General features: G+C 35.7%; 1 long non-coding RNA gene across 1 annotated transcript; it reads right to left on the minus strand.

Annotated features, from left to right (window-relative positions):
- Nucleotides 1–1,351: 1,351 nt before the first annotated feature.
- LOC128553732 (uncharacterized) lies at nucleotides 1,352–3,104 on the minus strand. The gene is made up of 3 exons (XR_008369423.1): nucleotides 2,914–3,104; nucleotides 2,552–2,703; nucleotides 1,352–2,227 (listed from the first exon to the last, which is right to left on the minus strand). It is a non-coding gene; the product is annotated as an uncharacterized LOC128553732 (long non-coding RNA).
- Between the last annotated feature and the right edge of the window lie 14,346 nt (nucleotides 3,105–17,450).

The raw sequence follows: 17,450 nt of genomic DNA on the forward strand, positions 1-17,450 counted from the left end.
AATAAAAAAGTTACAATAAAAGCTATTTATAGTAACAACTAAGGGTAGTAATTCTAAAGAAGGGACCTGCGCATGACACTCCGTCTCATGATGGTGTACAATTGTACATCAAAATCCCTCCATGCATGAAGAAGAAATGCTCTGGACAAGGTCATTATTGCATCTGAACTTTGGCCTCTTAAGTGTGACCTTGACCTTAGACCTAGGGACTAGTTCTTGCGCAAGACACTCCGTCTAATGATGGTGAATATTTGTGCCAAGTTATATCAAAATCCCTCTATGCATGAAGAAGAAATGCTCCGGACAATGTTTTCATTCTTGTATCCTTTGACCTCTAAGTGTGACCTTGACCTCAGACCTAGGGACCTGGTTCTTGCGCACGACACTCCATCACATGATGGTGAACAATTGTGCCAAGTTTCATCAAAATCCCTCCATGCATGAAGAAGAAATGCTCCGGACAAAGTTCTCATTCTTGTATCCTTTGACCTCTAAGTGTGACCTTGACCTTAGACCTAGGGACCTGGTTCTTGCGCAAGACACTCCGTCTCATGATGGTGAACAATTGTGCCAAGTTTCATCAAAATCCCTCCATGCATGAAGAAAATATGTTCCGGACAAAGCCATTCTTGAATTTGACCTTTGACCTCTAAATGTGACCTTGACCTTAAACTAGGGACCTGGTTCTTGCGCATGACACTCCGTCTCATAATGGTGAACAACTGTGCCAAGTTTCATCAAAATCTCTCCATGCACGAAGAAGATATGCTCCGGACAAAGTCTGTGGACGCTGCCCGCCCGCCAGGGGCGTTCCCATAATACGCCGCGTTTTTAAACGGGCGTATAAAAAGTGCTGCTAATGTACAAACAGCTGTGCAAGAGTCACATTAGAAGTTATCTGTCAGACTGGTGTTTCCTCTAAATGTACCAGTTTAACACGGGTTGGCATATGTCTGAATGGCACTTTAGAAAATGCTTTCTTGTTTGTTACTGCATTAAAAAGAAAATATAAATTGATTTTGTGTATTTTAAAAACTTTTTTCTATAAAAACTCTCTTTTAACCCTTATCATGCTGGATTGATTCTGTCTTGGCGACCAGTGCAGATCATGATCAGCCTGCACATCTGTGCAGTCTGATCATGAGCTGCACTGTTCACCATTCAGTCAGTATCTGTTTTGGTAAGCACCCCTTTTAACAGTTAATGGTACTGTCCAAATTGAAAGATGGACAAGTTCATTATAGAAATTTAGCAGGGTAAGGTTTAATCAATAAAATATGTACAAAACTCTCAGAAGAGAAATTAGATGCAAACAAGAGCTGTCACTGTTGGTGACAACTGTCCCTGAAGCGTGCCCGAGAATGCTACAGTTGTATGCACAAAATATCACACATCAATTCATGACATTGACCTTGACCTAAGAGGCCCGGGTCATAAGCATGACAAACCTTCTCAATACGGTTAACATTTGTGTCAAATTATTTTCAAATCCCTTGATAAATGGCAGAGTTATGGCCCAGACAAGAAACACTTATGACATTCAAGTGTGATCTTGACCTTGGAGCTAGGGGTCTTGGCCTTGTGCATGACACCTCATCTCATTTAAAGGGAACATTTTTGCAAAGTAATTTCAAAATCCCCTCATCAATGGCAGAGTTATGGACCAGACAAGAAACAGACCATGTTAACCTTTAACCTCTAAGTGTGACCTTGACCTTAGAGCTAGGGGTCTGGATCTTGCCCTTCTGTAAATTTGCCACCATTTTCCACTGAAAAATCATTGGAAAACACTGGAGTATTGGAACAAGCCTCTTTGAGTGGAAACTGATGGAAAACATTGAAAAAATAGAGGTTGGAAAGGCCAGTCAAAATTTTCCACCATTTTACATTAAATGCCAGTATCAGTGGAGTATTGGAATGTTTTTCACTATTTGCCATTTAAGTTTTTCACTGTTTGCCACTGTCACATATCGATGTAAAAACTGCCATTGTTTTCCATTGAATGCCACTATCAGTGGAGTATTGGAATGTATTTCACCATTTGCCACTAAAATTTTCCACTATTTGCCACCATAACTGTTGTGGCAATCAGTGTAAAATATGCCACTGTTTTTCTCTAAATGCCACTATTTGCCATGGATATTTCTCCACCATTCTCCACTAACCAGCATGGAGAATGCCACTGTTTTCCACTATTTGCCATCAAGTCAAGAGGTGTATACCATCACTGCATGTGTTTGAAACATGATATGAAATAAATAAAGAAAGGAATATACATGTAATCATTAGAGCAGCTTATGTAATTTTTCCTTTTTAAACTGTCAGTTAATTCACATCATTTTCATGATATCATTAAAGCACTTAATTCAACATTAGACTTAAAAATTCTTGACGTTAATAAAAAAATTGCTTAGATGAAAGAAACTTCTTCGTTTTAAAGACAGAAGTTTACTAGAACTGTTAATTAAAAAGATATTACAAGAACATTCCTTACAATAAACACTGTTCAATGAGTTTTGTGCTGGAGTAAAGTACTTGTAGACATACTTACAAAAGTTTACACATCAATAGGGTTTCTCTGTGAGCACCATTCACTCTACAAAGTGTAAATCACTGAAGCCAAAAATGTCTCATGCCTCATAATTTTATCTGTGTGTGTTTTGGCATATGTCAGGTACTGCATATACACACCTCATACTTTATCTGAAAAGTAATTATGATAAAAGAATTTAAACCTTTTTATATTTACTATTGATTTAGTTTGTGTAGAAACTGACAAGAGATGAACCACTGAAGAATAAATGATCATTTGAAAAGATTGAGTCAGCATTTAATTTGATCAAGTTTACTCTGAAGCTTCCTGAATGTTATAAAACATGTTTAAATAGAAAATAAGTAAATAGATGTACTTACCCAGTGTCCATTTAAAAGTTATTTTAGCAACATAAACTGTTTAAATTCCAGCTGCATGTGTAAAGGAATATCTCCAACAAAGAAGTTCCTGTTTACTTTTAAACTTTTGATATTCTTGAGCAGCTTTCTATTTTGCTATCTGTTGTTGAAGGAATCTCCACTAGAATGTTTTAACAAATACTTAATCCACTAAAAAGAGAATAACTTTCATTGTCTATTTTTAAATATTTAAAAGGCCTTTGAAATAAAACAGGACTGTTTGGATTACTTTGTGTGTTTTGGCTCCACTACATATCTTTATTTTCATTGGTTGAGAGTTCTATTTATAACACAGCAGCATTCCAGAGTTAACCCTTTATCTCTGCAGTGTGTATTCACTGTATTTGTATACAATGTACAGGTATCAAGGTCATACTGTGAGAGAATAGCCCCTATAACAAATAGTGCCAGTCAACAAATAGATTCTCAGTAACTTGAGTAAGATACAATGATGAAACAATATTATCTATCTGTAAGTTTGATATTTATTTCAATTGAGGATTGTTACACAGTAGAAACAGCAAATTTAAACAATAAACTACATGTATGCTTAAGAGTGACTCAAACAACAGTTCACCTTCATTATAATTATAAGCAAAAACTATGATTAGGCCAAAAAGAATTTTGTTTCCGGTAAAATGGAAAAAATTAGGGTAGGTAGGTCGGAATTTTTTTGGGGGGAATTTAAGGGAGACTTTTCGGAAAATAAATGAATGCAAATTGGGGGGTTATACCTTTAGAGCATCAGTAAGTTGATTTCTAACATCACTGACCATGTTTTAAGCGTGAGAAGTGCAGTTTTGCAACTTTTTGTCAAAAAGTTGAAGAAATAAGGCCATAAAAATATTTAGGGTCAGGCCAAAAATTTAGGGTAGGTTGGGATACCGGAAACAAACAATTCTTTTATGCCTTATGATTAAAATAATTATGTTTTGCAAGAGGAGCTCAATATGACAAGTCTTTACTTAAATTTAATGTTTCAGCTTTATCACTACACAAATGATTTCAACACAGAAATTTCCAGTCTCAGAAGTAGAGAAAAATTCTAAGTGTTTTCCACTGGTTTACACTCATAAAAATGACAAAGTTCAATTTTCCACTGATTTCCACTACAGTTCTGTGGCATTTGGTGGAACTTGTGTTGTAATTTGGTGGTAAACAGTGGCAATGTAAGGAAAAGCCAACAGTTTCCCATCAAATGCCAGTATTGTCCATCATATTTGCCATCTGATGTCACTGAATGCCATACAATGCCATGAAAAATAATGGAAAATGATGGACATTTGTGGCATATTTACAGAAGGGTGTGCATGACAGGTCATCTCATTATGAGGGACATTTATGCCGAGTAATTTCAAAATCCCTTGATGAATGGCAGAGTTATGGACCAGACATGAAACAGACCCTGTAAACATTTGACTTTAAGTGTGACCTTGACCTTGGATCCAGGGGTCCGGGTCTTGTGCATGACACTTCGTCTCATCATGGTAAACATTTATGCCAAGTTATTTCAAAATCCCTTCATGAATGGCAAATTTATGAACTGGACACGAAAGAGACCCTGTTAAGCATTGACCTCTTAATGTGGCCTTGACCTTGGAGTCTAAGTCTTGCGCAAGACACGTTGTCTCATTATGGTGAACATTTATGCCAAGTTATTTCAAAATCCCTTTATGGATGGAAGAGTTACAGCCCGAAAAAGAATTCACTGGATGCACGCATGCACGCACTAAGACAGTGTGATTTTAATATGCCCACCTTCAGGGGCATAAAAAGAGGGAATTTAGCACTAATTTATATGAAACACAATAAAACATCTACTTAAAACAATACCTATTTATCATATTCTATATTTACATGTAATATCATTTGGTATTTGATTTCAAAAAGTCCATCTGGAGGCATGTCACTTTAAATTTACTAGTTTTCTTGTTGTTTTCTTATTTCTATATTTTACTTGGTTTTTGACATTCCAACATTTTCTTATGAACTGGAAAGAAATGCCACATGCTTACCAGTTGGACAAACCTGTGTGGTATAATTAATGATGGATCCATCAGAGTTGTTGCAATAGTATCCAAACATACGTGTTGAATTTTGGTCGTGTCCTGGTAATTGTGCCTGACAAAAATATCGTGTATGTGCCTGTTGCTGCTGGAACTTTGTAACTACGGCGACATTCATAACTACTTGGCGTACTTGTAACTTGTCTAGCTGGGCAACAATAACCTAAAATTAAGGATTTATTTTCAAATTACAATTCACACGAATGTTTCCATGGGAATGCTTTTCAATCGTGTGCAAAACAATATAACCTAGAAAACCGGCCCCGTAAACCCTGATACATTATCTTGATCATTTTCTTGTTTTCTGTTGGTTATTTCTATGTCAATATATTTTATTGCTCAATTGTAAAAAATACGACATTATTTTTAACTTTTCTAAAACACCAAGGTGCCACTGGCTGCATTATTTCAGGCATGGGTAGGGCCCTGGGTAGAAGCACCAACCTTCTTTAAGCCAGCTTGATGACATCCTCACATCAATACAGCAAGTGCTGCTCTAACAATCAGACGTGCAGAGCAAAAGATTTTAGCCAGTTGTCCTAAGAGGTCCCAATAAATGTGTCGTTACAACCTCCAAAACTACCAGTTGAAGATTACACCTGTAAAAGGTTTCTGAATGTTTCCTTTGGACATTTGTACTACATTATCATACTGCGAATATTGGGCAACAATTTGAACAATTATGGCAGACAGTCAAACCCTGATATTAAGAGCGGGATTTTTTTTTTAGAAATTGCTGACAGATGGCAATGCACATAGAGGCTAGAGCGGTCACAAAAGCTCACCATGAGTCTTTAGCTCAGGTGAACTAAAAATAAAAATATCGAATTTCATAGAATATTTTCTAGATATAAAAGCAGGCTGAATGAAAACTTTGGTATCTACGTCTATATATAAAGTTATTTTTTGCTACTCCTTCACACTGAAATGGTCTCCATGATTTCAACTATGATGACTTGAGCTGTGATTTGTGTTATTGATTGTATTCCTGTTTATATAACAATTTTTCATTGGGGACTAATTTTCATGGATTTCCCAGTTCAGTCAAAAAAAAAATTGAGTCAATCAACGAAATTTAATCTCAACAAAGCAATAAAATTCCCATAGATTGTATGTTTAGCAGCAAACATCCATAGATCATGAAGCTTTTCTGGTCAAAATCACTAAATTTCATGCCCACAGTACAACTGATTGCTTACTTTCGATAATCTTAGTTGAAACCGATTTTCAACTTTTAATTATTCATCCGCATCATCAAATAGTCCATACAGCAACAGCTGTAAGGCAATAAGAGTATATGACAACCACACATACTAATAGTTGTGGAGGCAGTTACCGACACCATCCGGCAGTTATGGACACCCTTACATTTTTTAGAATCAAATAAGTATGTTGACAAGCGATAGGTAAGCTAAGAGAATAGAAGTCAGTTGTAATGCTTAAATTATAAATAAAAAAGATAATAAGTTGCTAGATGTTAAAGACTTTCCATCATTTTTGCTAGAGCTAGATTGTATATTGGCCGTGTGTATAAGGCAGATACTTTTTCATTGATGTTATTGCCTACACACGTGCAAGTAGACCTAGACTAGCTCTAAACTTATACAGTCAGTAGAACTTTTTAAAAGCCAAAAAAGGACGAAACGCAACAATATTCAACCGTCTAGAATATAAAACCGTAGAGAATATTTAAGAGGTGTCCAAGCACCTTAATTTCGTAGCACTTTTTTTTAGAGTAAGCAGGGTTCAATTTTCGTACACAGTTACATGTCTGTAAACCTAGCCAAATTATGGACCTACTATTTTAGTAATAGCAATAGTTTATATCAGAGTCTAGATCTGATAATGCAGGCAACCAAACATGTTTGTCAGTTACACTGACAAACAAACAGACACATTAATTAACAGACAGACAATACAGAATCCCTGCCACTTTTCTGAGAAACTAGGTCGAGCGCTCAATCGCACTTATGTTTCGTATAAGGGAAGCCTTATAAAAGTCTCAATATAATAGGGCTATCATAACAGTAGCTCAATCTGGGATGTTGTATTCGGGTGCTCGAGTGGATTTTCGCCAGACAGGATCTCATGAGGTGCGTGAGCACCGAGTGTGATCCGACCTTGCAACCTCCACAAGAGTCAGCTACAAATTCCCAGATCAAGCTACTGTTATAATGACCCTTTTATTATATGCCTCCACCTGTTGTGTTACTGAATGAAATCTTCAATGTTTATCAATATTAAAATGAAACTTTAAGTGAGGTTTTTATGTATGCTATGTACAGAACAGTGTCAGGTCATGCATGTTAATGAAAGTAGTCCGGCAACATACAATACAAACGGTACAATATGGATTTTTTCTGCCTGTTCATATTTACTTGTGAAATACAAGCCTATTTCTTGCAGAATTTATATATGTATAAAATAAAGATATATTTTGTTCTGAAAGAAGCATAAAAAATCTAAATCAACAGTTATGGAAACAATCTAGGCTATGAATTTTCTAATGTGGTAGAAAACTGCAGACACAATGTTTTTATGTCAGCAGATATCGACACCCCATTCTTTCTTGTCTCCTTGGCATCTTGCTAATATTTTCCTCCATAAATGTTGTCAAGGACATCTTTCTCATCTGTCCTCGTGTTGCAAATGCGAAAATAACTAAATTTTCAAAAGCAATTTCAAGGCAGACAACACTATCCACCTTACGACTTGCAATAACTCTTCCAAATATTACTGTGGGAGATACATCATGTCAGTAAGAACAATATCCTGATATGAAACGATAGTGCTCATGAGTTCGCTTGGACTCACAGACATTAAGAAAGAGTTTGTGACGTCATAGAAATGTCACAGAAAATCTTAAAGACTGTGGCATTAACATAAATGAACTCTAATAATTAGGGTGTCGATAACTGACGACTGTCAGTATTACCCGACAATACACTACATCTTGTCTGATTTTGCAAAAGATTTTGACAGAAATGGTTTCAATGTCTGAAATGTTAGCAAAATGTTTTTAATATCAATAAAATGTAAATTGTTTCTTACATAAAATTTTTAATGCTATCCCAACTGACGGAAATTTGCCTAATTCTGGTGAGTAAAATTCCACTTGCCCACTTGCATTGGCAAGTTAAAGTCCAGATAGGACGAGTGGACCTCGCTGTATACTCGACCGATCGGGCGAGTGCTTTTTACGTCGTAACTTTACCAAAGTTCAGCAAAAAAGTTTTGAATTACATTGTGAAAAACGATAACTAACTTTGCCTCGGTTGATGCTTTAAAATTCAATTGCTTACCGATAATGATTGTGAGCTAGACTGTGATGTTTATTTCTATCGGTGCAGTTATTACAAGCGAAGCATGTACCATAAACCAGTCAAGATAAACTTATTTATCCGAGTTTATGACATATCTGTCACCTTTTATTTTCCGGTACTTTGTCAAAGCATCGCAAACCAACATCTGTAGTTTATTTGGAGAGCGACCGGGTGGTGGAGGTGACAAAAATACAGTGAAAAAAAGAAAAATGTCAGCTTTGAAAAAAAAATTTAAGCAGAACGAATATGATTAATTAACAAGAGCTGTCACAGGAGACAGCGTGCTCGACTATTTCGATGCTGGATAGTGAAACTGGGCACATCTGAGGAAACTAGAGCTGTCACTGGAGTATTTAATGACTCCAATTGTGGATGAAGATATTGCACAATAGCCTGAGTCTATGTCAAAAATATCAACTTAAAGTAATAAGAGAGGTAAAGATACAAGAGGACCATGATGGTCCTGAATCGCTAACCTCTTCCCACATGACCCAGTTTTGAGTATGACTTCGTTTTTTTCTATTATTTGACATAGTGACCTAGTTTTTGAGCTCATGTGACCCAGTTTTAAACTTGACCTAGATATTATCAAGATAAAAATTCTGACCAATTTTCATGAAGATCCATTGAAAAATATGGTCTCTAGAGAGGTCACAAGGTTTTTCTATTATTTGACCTATTGACCTAGTTTTCGAAGGTACGTGACCCTGTTTTGAACTTTACCTAGATATCATTAAGGTGAACATTCTCACTAATTTTCATGAAGATCTCATGACAAATATGGCCTCTAGAGAGGTCACAAGGTTTTTCTATTTTTATACCTACTGGCCTAGTTTTTAACCGCACGTGACCCAGTTTCGAAACTGACCTAGATATCATCAAGGTGAACATTCAGATCAATTTTCATGAAGATCCATTGAAAAATATGGCCTCTAGAGAGGTCAAAAGATTTTTCTAATTTTAGACCTACTGACCTAGTTTTTGACCGCAGTTGACCCAGTTTCAAATCTGACCTAGATATCATCAAGATGAACATTCAGACCAACTTTCATACAGATCCCATGAAAAGTATGGCCTCTAGAGAGGTCACAAGGTTTTTTTATTATTTGACGTACTGACCTACTTTTTGTCGGCACGTGACCCACAAGTTTTTTCTATTTTTATACCTACTGGCCTAGTTTTTAACCGCACGTGACCCAGTTTCAAACTTGACCTAGATATCATCAAGGTGAACATTCTGACCATTTTTCATGAAGATCCATTCAAGGGTATGGCCTCTAGAGAGGTCACAAGGTTTTTCTATTTTAAGACCTACTGACCTAGTTTTTGATCGCAGTTGACCCAGTTTCAAACTTGACCTATATATCATCAAGATAAACATTCAGACCAACTTTCATACAGATCCCATGAAAAATATGGCCTCTAGAGAGGTCACAATGTTTTTTCATTATTTGACCTACTGACCTACTTTTTGACGGCATGTGACCCACTTTCGAACTTGACCTAGATATCACCAAGATGAACATTCTGACCAATTTTTATGGAGATCCATTCACAAGTATGGCCTCTAGAGAGGTCACAAGGTTTTTCTATTTTTAGACCTACTGACCTAGTTTTTGAATGCACATGACCCTGTTTTGAACTTGACCTAGATATCATCAAGATGAACATTCAGACCAACTTTCATACAAATCCCATGAAAAATAATGCCTTTAGAGAGGTCACAAGGTTTTTCTATTATTTGACCCACTGACCTAGTTTTTGACGGCACATGACCCACTTTCAAACTTGACCTAGATATCATCAAGATGAACATTCAGACCAACTTTCATACAGATCCCATGAAAAATATGGTCTCTAGAGAGGTTTTTCTATTATTTGACCTACTGACCTAGTTTTTGATGGCACGTGACCCATTTTCGAACTTGATCTTAATATCATCAAGGTGAACATTCTGACCAATTTTCATGAAGATCTCATGAAATATATGGCCTCTAGAGAGGTCACAAGGTTTTTCTATTTTTAGATCTACTGACCTAGTTTTTGACGGCATGTGACCCAGTTTCGAACTTGATCTAGATATCATCAAGGTGAACGTTCTGACCAATTTTCATGAAGATCTTTTGTAATATATAGCCTCTAGAGAGGTCACAAGGTTTTTCTATTTTTAGACCTATTGACCTAGTTTTTGACGGCACGTGACCCAGTTTCGAACTTGACCTAGATATCATCAAGATGAACATTCTGACCAATTTTCATGAAGATTTTTTGAAATATATGGCCTCTAGAGAGGTCACAAGGTTTTTCTATTTTTAGACCTACTGACCTAGTTTTTGATGGCACGTGACCCACTTTCGAACTTGACCTAGATATCATCAAGATGAACATTCTGACCAACTTTCATAAAAATCCCACAAAAAATGTGACCTCTAGAGTGGTCACAAGCAAAAGTTTACGGACGGACGGACGGACTGACGCACGGACGACGGACGCTGTGTGATCACAAAAGCTCACCTTGTCACTATGTGACAGGTGAGCTAAAAATGTATCAAAAAACTATATAAGCAAGAAGGGGCATAATTCATTAAATATCGGTGCCAGAGTTGTGCAGCTTGTGTCATATAGTGTGGGTGATGATGTTGAACAACTATTTTAAGTTTGAATCAAATCCATTCAGTAATAACAGAGACAGAGTGAAAGTGCATCAAAACTTTAACCTAAAATTCTAAGTAAAAAGGGGGAATAATTAATAAAAAATTGGTGCCAGAGTTATGCCCCTTGCATCATATGGTGTGGGTGATGATGTTGAACAACTATTTTAAGTTTGAATCAAATCCATTCAGTAATAACAGAGACAGTGTGAAAGTGCATCAAAACTTTAACCTAAAATTCTAAGTAAAAAGGGGAAATAATTCATGAAAAAATGGTCCCAGAGTTATGCACCTTGCATCATATGATAAGGGTAATGATGTTGAACAATTGTTTAAGTTTGAATCAGATCCATTCAGTAATAACAGAGGTAGAGTGAAAGTGCACCAAAACTTTAACCTGAAATTCTAAGTAAAAAGGGGGAATAATTCATGAAAAAATGGTGCCAGAGTTATGCACCTTGTGTCATATGATGTTGGTGATGATGTTGAACAACTATTTTAAGTTTGAATCAAATCCATTCAGTAATAACAGAGATAGAGTGAAAGTGCATCAAAACTTTAACCTGAAAATCTAAGTGAAAAGGGGGGATAATTCATGAAAAATTGGTGCCAGAGTTATGGCCCTTAGGTCAGATGATGTGGATGATGATGAGGAATAAGTATTTCAAGTTTGAATCAAATCCATCAAGTAATTACAGAGATATGTTGAAAAAAGAGAAAGTGCACCAAAACTTTAACCAAAGTGGGGACGCGGAAAGACGCCGACGCCGGGGCGAGTAGGATAGCTCTCCTTATACTTCGTATAGTCGAGCTAAAAAGGAAATGTAAATAATGTACAAGAGAATATTATTTGTCTACTGTGGGTTATATTTGACATTTGTTTGTTGTACATAATACTTCTTTCATAAGAGTGACAGTATTAAAAATGTCATTAAGATAGTTGTAATTTTATTATGGGCAAGTGACTGTACACTAAGGGCGAGTATATTTTACTGGCTACTAGTCCTGCAGAGCAAGTGGTGTGAAATTTTTTTTTTACACTTCAGTCAAAATATTGTCTATTTTCAGGCCAAATTGTTCAGGTTTCTGAAAACCTTTGAAACAAAGTTTCTCTGGTACAAACAACATTAACCAAGCTTTCAGTACTCTCTATGAAGTTCTGAAGCTGGTTACATTTGAAGCTGGTTCCATCTTGTAATGTTTTAAAATATCACATTAAGACAGCTTTTGTTTATTCTGTATCAATTGTTATCTGTTGTCACTGCTGTTATCTGCACTAAATTATGTTAAAAGCATACACAATGTGTTAAAATGAGTGTTGAATGCTATCTGGTAGGATTTTATACCCCGGTAAGTTATCTCTGACTTCCAGTTTAATATAAAAATAAAATTTCATTTCAGAAAAGCTTTTCAATTAATTTCAGCAGACAGGTTCTATTATATAAATACTGCAATTTTTCCAGCATTGAATCATCTACTAATTACATACACTTATAAAAGATTTCAGGATTCTTTCTTCAACTTGAATATTAAGCAACACTATGTATCTTTTGTGACTGTTATTATCTCCCTTTTGTAATGCTGATTGTTATTATCTCATTTCTTATTGTCAGAAGTTATTATCTCCCTTTTGTAATGCTGATTGTTGTTATCTCATTTCTTATTGTCAGAAGTTACTATCTCCCTTTTGTAATGCTGATTGTTGTTATCTCATTTCTTATTGTCAAAGTTATTATCTCCCTTTTGTAATGCTGATTGTTATTATCTCATTTCTTATTGTTGGAAGTTTTTATCTCCTTACCCTGCTGAATTTCTATAATGAACCTGTCCATCTTCCAATTTGGACAGTACCATTAACTGTGAAAGGGCACAACCTAAAAGATACTGACTAAATGGCAACCAATATAGATCTTGATCAGAATGCATGGATGACAAGGCTGATCATGATCTGCACTGGTTGCAAAGGCAGAATCAATTGTGTCCAGCATGTTTTAAAGCGTTAACTTCCAAAATTATATCTCATTTACATATTTCTCTCTTTATTAAATGTGACATCCTTAAAACATTACAGTGACTGGCAACACTGTATGAAGCAAAGTGTGTGATTTATATATGTGTCTTTTTCCCAAATTGACAAACTGATATCATTTCTACACCTTATTTATTTAGAAAGGTAGTGTAAAAAAGGTGATGTTTACTCCCTAGTTCATGTGAAGAAGCTGTCAGATACTTGTAGAAAAAAATTAAGTACTGTATATATATATGAATGGAGTACTGTTGAAGGCAATGTTAACATTAACAAAACCAACAAACAGTTAACTCATCATCATTCATATATTTCACTCATGTGGCTATCGAGCAGGCTTAGAGTGTCTGGGATTTCTAGAAAAGTAACAAACTTGTTTAATCTCTTTCTACCTAAATTTAGAACCTAGTTTAAGAATGCTGAATTAAAATCCTGATATTTAGTCTTTTACATTAATATTATGCATTTAATCTGCTTGGCAACTCCTTATACCTGCAAAGACCTATAGGCCTGTATGACTGAACTTCTAGCTTTTCTCTCTCTTTGCATTCATGCAGCATCACTATACAAAACAAGAGGACCATGATGGTCCTGAATCGCTCACCTCTTCCCACATGATCCAGTTTTGAGTATGACGTTGTTTTTTCTATTATTTGACATAGTGACCTAGTTTTTGAGCTCATGTGACCCAGTTTTGAACTTGACCTAGATATTATCAAGATAAAAATTCTGACCAATTTTCATGAAGATCCATTGAAAAATATGGTCTTTAGAGAGGTCACAAGGTTTTTCTATTATTTGACCTATTGACCTAGTTTTTTAAGGCACATGACCCAGTTTCAAACTTGACCTAGTGATCATCAAGGTGAACATTCTGACCAATTTTCATGAAGATCCATTCAAGGGTATGGCCTCTAGAGAGGTCACAAGGTTTTTCTATTTCAAGACCTAGTTTTTGATCGCAGTTGACCCAGTTTCAAACTTGACCTAGATATCATCAAGATGAACATTCAGACCAACTTTCATGAAGATCCATTGAAAAATATGGCCTTTAGAGAGGTCACAAGGTTTTTCTATTATTTGACCTACTGACCTAGTTTTTGACGGCACGTGACCCACTTTCAAACTTGACCTAGATATCATCAAGATGAACATTCAGACCAACTTTCATACAGATTCCATGGAAAATATGGTTTCTAGAGAGGTCACAAGGTTTTTCTATTATTTGACCTACTGACCTAGATTTTGACGGCACGTGACCCACTTTCGAACTTGACTTAGATATCATCAAGGTGAACATTCTGACAAATCTTCATGAAGATTTCATGAAATATATGGCCTCTAGAGAGGTCACAAGGTTTTTCTATTTTTAGACCTACTGACCTAGTTTTTGACCGCATGTGACCCATTTTCAAACTTGACTTAGATATCATCAAGATGAACATTCAGACCAACTTTCATACAGATCCCATGAAAAATATGGCCTTTAGAGAGGTCACAAGGTTTTTCTATTATTTGACCTACTGACCTAGTTTTTGAAGGCACGTGACCCAGTTTCGAACTTGACCTAGATATCATCAAGGTGAACGTTCAGACCAATTTTCATGAAGTTCTTATGAAATATATGGCCTCTAGAAAGGTCACAAGGTTTTTCTATTTTTAGACCTACTGACCTAGTTTTTGACCGCACGTGACCCAGTTTCGAACTTGACCTAGATATCATCAAGATGAACATTCAGACCAACTTTCATACAGATCCCATGAAAAATATGGCCTTTAGAGAGGTCACAAGGTTTTTCTATTATTTGACCTACTGACCTAGTTTTTGATGGCACGTGACCCAGTTTCGAACTTGACCTAGATATCATCAAGGTGAACGTTCTGACCAATTTTCATGAAGATCTTGTGAAATATATGGCCTCTAGAAAGGTCACAAGGTTTTTCTATTTTTAGACCTACTGACCTAGTTTTTGACCGCACGTGACCCAGTTTCGAACTTGAACTAGATATCATCAAGATGAACATTCTGACCAATTTTCATGAAGATCCATTGAAAATTAAGGCCTCTAGAGAGGTCACAAGGTTTTTCTATTTTTAGACCTACTGACCTAGTTTTTGATGGCACATGACCCAGTTTCGAACTTGACCTAGATATCATCAAGGTGAACATTCTGACCAACTTTCATAAAGATCCCATGAAAAATGTGACCTCTAGAGTGGTCACAAGCAAAGGTTTATGGACGCACGCACATACTGACGGACGGACGACGGACACCGCGCGATCACAAAAGCTCACCTTGTCACTTTGTGACAGGTGAGCTAAAAATCCAAATAATCAAAACACACACACAAACATTTTAAATTATAGTTCATTAAAGTATTATTTTATATTTCAATGTGATATTTATGTAAAGGAAACTGCAAGATTACCATTATAAGATTTAGTAAGAAAATTTTTAATTGAGTTACTTCCCTTCAATCATAGAATAAATTTTCTAGTTCTGTATAAAATCAGTTCTAGTCTATTAAAAGGAGGAAAAACTTAATTAAGCAGTCAGCCAAAGGAGTGGCACAATGTGACTGTTTATGGAAGATTGCTGCTAAAGTTAAGTTAGAACAAAATGTCAATTTAGAAAGTTAGCTTACTGGCTGCTTTAAGGAAAATGGTTGAGTACAGGTGGCTTCAAAGACAAGTTTGTGCGAGTAATCTCTAGGTTTAGAGTTCTTACTAGAAAATGACTTTAAATAAAAAAAGTAAAACAAAATCCCACATTAAGTTGAATATTCTGTACGATTGTCATGCAAATTTAATATAACAGAGTCAGTTTTTAAGTCTAAGGAAGAAAACTTAAGATTTGGCAAGGGAGACAATTCCATCAACCTTGTATTTCTTAACCTGTCAAGAGTTACCTGTTTGCTTTCAATTTTGACTGGAAAAGAACTGGGCAGTCAGCCTTTTCAGTCTTTGTTGTAAAGAATAGTTGTTCCCCATCATCACTCATATCACATGAGACGAGGGCCATATTGATCTGTTTACAAAATTTTTTTCAGGAGGTATCAGTACATACCATATTCTTATTTTTTTCTGTGAAAATCCCTCCATGGCCATACATGTGGAACACAAATCTGTGCAAAACAATGTGTACTTCTTGCTGTGTCTGTGGCATACTGCTGAAATACCAACTGAAATGAGTGACAGAAGAATGGTTGATCAGCAATACAGAAAACCCTGCTATTAAGGGTAATTACACAAAACAAGATCAGTCACTCACCTGATCTTAAGAATATGACCTTGAATACATGAATGACACTTTGATCTATGAATGGTAACAAATGTGTTTAGTATTAAAACATAAAACAGGTTCAAGTACCCCAATCCGAACAAACCTGTAGGAGGACCTTACAAAGATGCTACTGATAAAGTTTACTGAAGCTCCCCCAAGCAGTTCAAGGAATAAAAAGTCATACACAGATATTTCTATTTTTAGCTCTAGTGTCCCCTTTAAGGGGCCAAGTGCTTCTTTATGAAGAATTAAATAGAGGACTTTATAAGAATGCTAAAGCCCAAGTTTGATGAAGGTCCATCTAGTCCGATCAATTCGTAACAGGAAATGCCAAAATACCTCAAAAAATTGGAAAAGCACCAAATTTAGCACAGTTTTCTATCAAAGCATAAAAAAATATTTTTTTCATGGGACCTATTTGATATGTGTCAAGATGGCAGATATAGTGGCCATTTTTAAAAATGGCCGCCAAAGTTTAATATTTATTGTACGCGAATCTATTGAAAAGTCATTATATTTACATTCATCCCCAAAATATAAATGTGTATGATGAAAGAAATCTTAAATTTGAATCAAAAGCAAAGAATAACAATTTAAATGCTGTTAATTTCTTTCTATTTTCCATGGTAACGGCTAAAATATAGCCTTTAAAACTCAGTTTAATATTATCATAGTGAAAACTTTTTTATTTTTTTCATATTTTGAAGGCTATTTTTTTGTTTTACTACATGTATATGTAACTTATATCATATTACTTGTATTCCCTCCATGACAGCATATTAAAACAATATTGTTAATCCCCCACCAGTTTTTAGCTGGATGGGGCTTATGGGTTGCCCCCGTATGCCTGTGATTCCGTCAGCCAGACGAAGTGGGATACTGCGATAACTCTAAAACTTCAACAGTGTTTTTCAGGATACATGGTACATTGTTAGATGGCAATGTGGAGAATGCCAACATTATTTAAATTTCCTATGGCAACAAATGTTGTTGCTATGGCAACAAATAGTCTACAAATATGACAAATAGTGTCATCCTGCGATTTCTTCAAAAGTAAGAGAGATTGTTTCTTGAAAAATTGTACATAGATAGAAGGAAAAATTGAGAACATGTTTGTAATTTCATTTTCTCCATTTGTACATCTTTTC

Source organism: Mercenaria mercenaria, unplaced genomic scaffold (assembly GCF_021730395.1).
Source record: "Mercenaria mercenaria strain notata unplaced genomic scaffold, MADL_Memer_1 contig_4258, whole genome shotgun sequence".
Classification (NCBI taxonomy): Eukaryota; Metazoa; Mollusca; class Bivalvia; order Venerida; family Veneridae; genus Mercenaria; species Mercenaria mercenaria.